Source organism: Aquarana catesbeiana, linkage group LG01 (genome assembly GCF_042186555.1).
Source record: "Aquarana catesbeiana isolate 2022-GZ linkage group LG01, ASM4218655v1, whole genome shotgun sequence".
Lineage (NCBI taxonomy): Eukaryota > Metazoa > Chordata > Amphibia > Anura > Ranidae > Aquarana > Aquarana catesbeiana.
Genome location: NC_133324.1, coordinates 967,113,285 through 967,120,237, shown reverse-complemented (window position 1 = coordinate 967,120,237; position 6,953 = coordinate 967,113,285).

Below are 6,953 nucleotides of genomic sequence, written 5' to 3'. Positions count from 1 at the left end.
CGTACGCGGCTAGGCTCCCAAAAAGTCCCACACATGTGGTATCCCTGTACTCAGGAGAAGCAGCAGAATGTATTTTGGGGTGTAATTCCACATATGCCCATGGCCTGTGTGAGCAATATATCATTTAGTGACAACTTTTTGTAAATTTTTTTTTTTTTTTCATTTTTCAATCACTTTGGACAAAAAATTTAAAGTTTAATGGGCTCAACATGCCTCTCAGCAATTTCCTTGGGGTGTCTACTTTCCAAATTGGGGTCATTTGGGGGGTTTTGTGCCATCTTGGCATTTTATGGCCTTCGAAACTGTGATAGGTAGTGAGAAGTGAAATCAAAATTTTACACCCTTAGAAATCCTGAAGGCGGTGATTGGTTTTCGGGGCCCCGTACGCGGCTAGGCTCCTGAAAAGTGCCACACATGTGGTATTCCCATACTCAGGAGAATCAGCAGAATGTATTTTGGGGTGTAATTCTACATATAACCATGGCATGTGTGAACAATATATAATTTAGTGACAACTTTGTGCAATTTTTATTTTTTTTGTAATTTTTCAATTACTTGTGACAAAAAAATAAAATATTCAATGGGCTCAACATGCCTCTCAGCAATTTCCTTGGGGTGTCTACTTTCCAAAATGGGGTCATTTGGGGGGGGTTTGTAATGCCCTGCTATTTTAGCACCTCAAGAAATGACATAGGCAGTCATAAACTAAAAGCTGTGTAAATTCCAGAAAATGTACCCTAGCTTGTAGACGCTATAACTTTTGCGCAAACCAATAAATATACGCTTATTGACATTTTTTTTTACCAAAGACATGTGGCTGAATACATTTTGGCCTAAATGTATGAATTGAGTTTGTTGGATTTTTTTATAACAAAAATGGCGGCACAGTGGTGTAGTGGGTAGCACTCTCACCTAGCAGTAAAAAGGGTCGCTGGTTCAAATCCCAACCAGGACACTACCTGCCTGGAGTTTGCATGTTCTCCCTGTGCCTGTGTGGGTTTCCTCCCACACTCCAAAGACATGCTAGTAGGTTAATTGGCTTCTGTCCAAAATTGGCCCTAGTATATGAATGTGAGTTGGGGACCTTGGATTGTGGGCACTATTTGGGTACCCTAAATAAATAATATAATAGATAAGCATCTTAATGAGACGAATGTACAGGGGTAGGGAGAATTGTAGACACGAACCCACACTCACTCAGGTTGAACTGGATGGACTGGTGTCTTTATTCAACCTTACTAACTATGTAACTATGTAGAAAATATCATTTTTTCCCAAATTTTCGGTCTTTTTCCGTTTATATCGCAAAGAATAAAAAATCGCAGAGGCAATCAAATACCATCAAAAGAAAGTTCTGTTTGTGGGGAAAAAAAAGGATGCAAACTTAGTTTGGGTGAAACATTGCACGACCGCGCAATCTCCATATGTCCACTGCACAGAAATGCTGTGCGTCTTTAGCTCAGTTTCAGGGCCGAATTCAGGCAAAGATTCGGCCCTGAACTGGAGAATGGGGACGCACAGCGTTCCTGTGCGTTCCACAGCCGGTTCCAGTGTGAAAGGTCAGAATTGCAACATAAAATGCTACGAATGGAATGAGTTTCGAATAACACGTGTGGTGGCAGCTACCTTTTGTGTGTGTGTGATGGACCGTCCAGCACCTGGCTTGGGTGCCTCCGTTAGGATATAACTTCCTCCACTCTGGAATCAGGAACGGGTGTTGAAGCTGAGCATTGCACCCAAGGACTGGACGACACTAGCTTAGGTGAAAACTGGAACTCCCATTATTGTAAATTCACAAAGAATATTTAGCACGCAAGATCAGGTAAGAGCCTGATTACATTACCCTAACAATGCAAACTGTAACCGGTAGTCTCATTAGCATATCTAAGGAAAAACCAACAGTGATCTAATTGACAACTAGTCACTGAGACAAGCCTAGGTGACCCGAGACACTGCCCACTCGGACAATGCTTTGATCAGGAATCCCACCTCTGAATGTTCATTACCAGTCTACAGCAGTCTATGAGACAAAGCTCAAACATTGTTCCAGCAGTCTGAAAAAGTGGAATTAATGTACCTTCATAGATTTCTTAAGGGATATTGTTAATAAATATTCATGTCCCAAGCGTAGTGTCTTCTCCATCTCAGTCTGCAGGAGGGCCACCATATTTCCTCCGACTAGTAACCTGTACAAGATTAATATTACACCTTTCCATCCACTCCAGAAGGGAAGCTTTAATGTCCTTTTTCAGAGAATGAATCCAAGCCTTGCTCTCAGCGTTCAGCGAGAATGATCTGCTTTCTCCATGGGATCAGAGGCTGAACTAAGCTCTTTTCCATGCTCTGACTGGGAGAAGGAGACAAAATCCCCAGTCTCCTCCATGGGCCATAATTAGTGGGTAAGAGGTTTGCCCCTAGTCCCCTCCAAAAGCCCCTGTCTCAGTGTGTAAAGCGTTAACTGTTCTGTTAACCTTGCTAAGTAACTTTCAGTCTGCTGGCACTTACATTGTCCCATGAAGTGAGACATATTTGAGTAGGGTTCGGCTGAAAGTGCAATACCTCACAACCTCCACTATTGTTCTTGGCACAACCAAGGGCGTTGCTAGGTCTACAAAAGATCTGGGGCTAGAGCCCATAACAGCGTAATAAAGAAAGACATCAGGGTCCCCAGAGCCCTCCTCCCCTTGGGGACCCCTGCAGAGATATAAGGAGAGCTGGCAAAACTGTAATCCTTGAAGTGTCGTTTATTGGTACAACAGAGTGACAATAAAACAATAAAGCTGACGCATTTCGGCAATAGCCTTAGTCGTAGCTATGACTAAGGCTATTGCCGAAACGTGTCATTTTTGACTTGAGTTGAACCCCCCAAATATTATACACACACACACATATATATATATATATATATATATATATATATATATATATATATATATATATATATCTTGTAATGTTTGGGGTATTTAGCTCAAGCGATAAATGCGTTTTTAGTGCAGTGAGTATACCTCAGACAGGCATTATAGTTAAGGGCCTGGTAGCCCACGTTTATTAAACCGAAAAACAAAAGCAAAAAGGTCCATTCAGGATTCCCACGCAGGGGTTTAACTTCATTAAGCACTCCAAAAATAAGGAAAACATACCAAGCCACCTGGCTCTCTTGTCAGCAGTTCCTCTGCTTGCTCTCAACAGATTTGCCAATTCTTTACAGCCCCCTGGACTCACTGGCTTCCTCAGTCTCCCCGACTCTCAAGGCTGGCCAGCCTTTCCCAGTCCCTGGGCAAAGAATCCCCTTTACATAGGCTGCAGACTCCCACAGGGCAGACCACTCTCCAGACACAGGTCTGTCTTCACACAGCAGTAGCAACAAGCTACACACACTCCACCTTCCTCCACATTCTGCTCTCACTAGCCCCTCGTTATATGGGCTGTGTGCACCTGGGCACACAACCTGCTGGCTCTCCATAAGACATGGACACAGGGTTAGAGATCCCATCCCTTTTCCCAGTGACAGGGACTATTACATATCCCCCCCCTTTGTTTCGATCCGGAGGGAGGAACACCAGCACCCGTCATGGTTGGGACACCTCTGTGCTGGCTGTCAGCCACGTAGGCCCAACCTTTTTTCCGGGTGCGCTTCCAGGTACGTCCCACCCTGGATCTTAACAGGGTCCTACATTTCCCTATACTCCCCCCTTGTTTCGCACCGGAGGGAGGAACACATAAACCAGTCACTAAGAATGGGACACCTCTGTGCCAGCCATTCGCTGCGTAGGCCCATTTCTTTTTCCGGGTATGTTTCCACCAGCACTTCACCTTGAACCATGGGCTCCCACTAATCTCTCTATCCCTTCCACCTTCTGGCCACAGGATCCTCCTTTTCCCTCCCACAGACCTACTCTCCTGGGACTGTTGGGGACCCATTTCCATGAAATCTGTCAGGGACTGACCCCTCTCACTACCTGACGCAACACTAACCAACAACATCTGTTTATCAGGTTCACTAACCCCTGTGTGGTTACCCTTGGCAACCAAATCATCTGAGATCAACACCACATACTTCTGTTTAACCTCGATAGCAATGTTCCACAAGGGGTTATTTAATTCAATATTATCATCATCATCATCATCAAGACCTCTTGTCACCTGGTTTGCTAGGACAGGGTCTAGGGAGGGACCATCTACAGGCAAGCAGTTACTCCCTATGGGACATTCCCGCAGTTTCACATCGCTCCCGGTTGTCCAACACTCCAATAGCGACTGTCCTACCAACACACATTTTGCGCCACATTTTTCCACACCAATCTCTTTAACCATTTCTGTGTCCATTGGTACCTCAACCAATACCTCTGAGTTGTCCGACAGTGCTCTACAGTGCTTCTCATACACTTTTTCATTACAGTTACCAACACTGCCATTTCCTGTCAAAGTGTCTCCGGGTACCTCAAACTGCACCTCCCTGCGAGTGATGGATTGAATTCCCACTACTGCTGCGTCTTTTCCGGGCCCTTCCCTTTCACGAGGTCTAGCGGGTGAGACAGCACACGCGCCATGTACCAACCACTGCTCAGCTGCACCTCGGATCGCACCAGCAGGAATGCACCTCATCACACCAGCATACGGAGAGACTTCTACTATGTCTATCATTTCTGATTCCTTTAGCAGTTCCCCTGAACGCCTTCCGCACATAACTGTCGCTGGAAGCATTTTCGCAGAGAACTGCGAGACCACTTTCTGCAAAAGTAACCAACATTGCAGTAACCAATTTTTATCAACATTGCTTAACATCGCCTGTACCACGTGTCTCCACTGATTGGTACTACGCAGTACCAGGTCGCCCATCTGCGGTGGATACATGCAGGTATACAGCGGAAAGATTTTCACCAATTCCAACAACATCTCAGTTATTTCTAGACATGCCACATCTAAACACAGAACTCTAGGGACTTTTCCCTTACTAACGACGTGGAGGGGCTCATTTGCTAAGGCTTGAGAGGCTGAGACACTCAAAGAGACCTCCACCTCAGAGGCCACTGACAAAACTTGCGGCTCCCAATGAGCACCGCTAAATGCATGTGTCACACTCATTGTCTCATTTTCAGCAACACTGAGCCCTTCCAAGTCCCTATCCATTATCCCATCATCCTGGCACTCAACATGACTCATCTCTTTTGCTGTGGACAAAACTTCTGCTATATATGCGCCCTTTTCCGATCCTTCCGCCTGGAGGGGGTTAAGTTCTGCAACAGCCAACGCACCTGTGTCTACTGGCTTTGCAGCCTCTCCATTTGTCACAGCAGCAATAGTGTCCAGCTTACTATTACCTTCAGAAATTTCTTTCCACCACGCTATCACCTTAATGGCGAGACTATCCCAGTCTATCCTGTCTGTGCTCCAGTCATCAGCACTCTGTAGCACTGCTCCCTCTGCCCATGGAGACACAGGTGGACAGAGTGGTTTAGCAGCAGACAATCTGCACCAGTCACTGTCAACCACATCAGATTGTGATAATACATACTCCCTCATTTGAGCTATTTTCCCATTGTTTTCCACCTGAGCAGTATCAGAGCTGTCCTGGAGCCCCGCCGGCTCCAACACTGGGAGTCCTCCTGAGATTTCCTGGGACAACTCTGCTGCACTACCTGTGGTTACCATGGGAGACACCAAACCATCAACATTGTCAGTAATACACTTTTCAACATCATCATTACTTTTGAATACATCACAATAAGTACATGTATCATCAGCCATAGACATAGCAGTGTTATAAGCTTTAACAGGCTGTTTTTGGTCAGAACACACAGCACCCCGTGTAACGCTCAGCACACCACCCTTCCTCTCCAAAGGCATTCTTTTGCCCACTAGGGCGGCTCCACAGTTGTCCTGGGAAACCATGTGCCTCACCACTGCGGGCTCCTGGGAGGTTTCCCTGGGCATCTCTGTAGCACCTGTCACTAGGGAACCTGGCACACAAACTGTATTGGTCACCCCTAGGTTACCACTTCCAGCACTCTGGTGGATTACACCAGGTACATACAGGGTCCAGTCTTTTTGAGTTCTTAACCTTGCTGCAGGTTGAGCTTCAACCTGTGTCTCCCCACTACTCGGGGTAGCAAACTGCAGCAAGTCCATTTTTACCACTTCTGCTGATCTCCCAGCCGGATATACTCCCACTTCACTGGGATCAGTCCCGCAAACTGCAACAGTCTTACCATAATCTGTAGCAGGTAACTCTGGCTTCATTTGAGTACGTTGTCTATCCTTTATCGCACTTTTACTGACTAACTCTCCCTGGTGGCCATGGGATGAAACTGCAGCAGCCACTTCTGACTCCTTAGCACCCCCTGCAGGCACAACAGGTACTTCCTCACTGTTGCCAGAGGTGACTGAAAATAGGTTTGCACAAAAATCTGGGCTTGCAGACAAAGACTTCTGCCCAGTAACCACATCTCCAGGCATGTTCCATACCCTGGGACAAGAAAAAATTTCATGCCCCAGTTGACCACATTCCAGGCATGGTACATTTTTACACATATCTTTAATGGGATGCCGCTCCACATCTCCACTGTATCTCCTCCTTCCGGTTAACACCCGATCCCTTGTTGCTAAGGGAGATGGCACTCTTCCAGCTGTACTTTGCTGACTCTCCCAAAAGCAGCGACTTTGCGCTCCTTGAAGCATTGTTGCTTTAAACATGCCACGATCCTCTGTCGGCAATACGTTTCTCGCGTAGTCCACAGACTTGACATCACTGCCATTGCTACGGGCAACCACATACTTGTCAAACTTCTGATAAGCCTTTTGGACACTCCTGGGACTTAAATCAGGCTTTCTAAACATTGTTGCAGACCCCTGTCTGGCCGTGTCGCCTTGTATTGGAGACTGAGACAAAGGGCACTTGGAGATAACATGCCCCCACTCTCTGCACCGAAAACAGCGCTCTTGCTTCAGAGCCT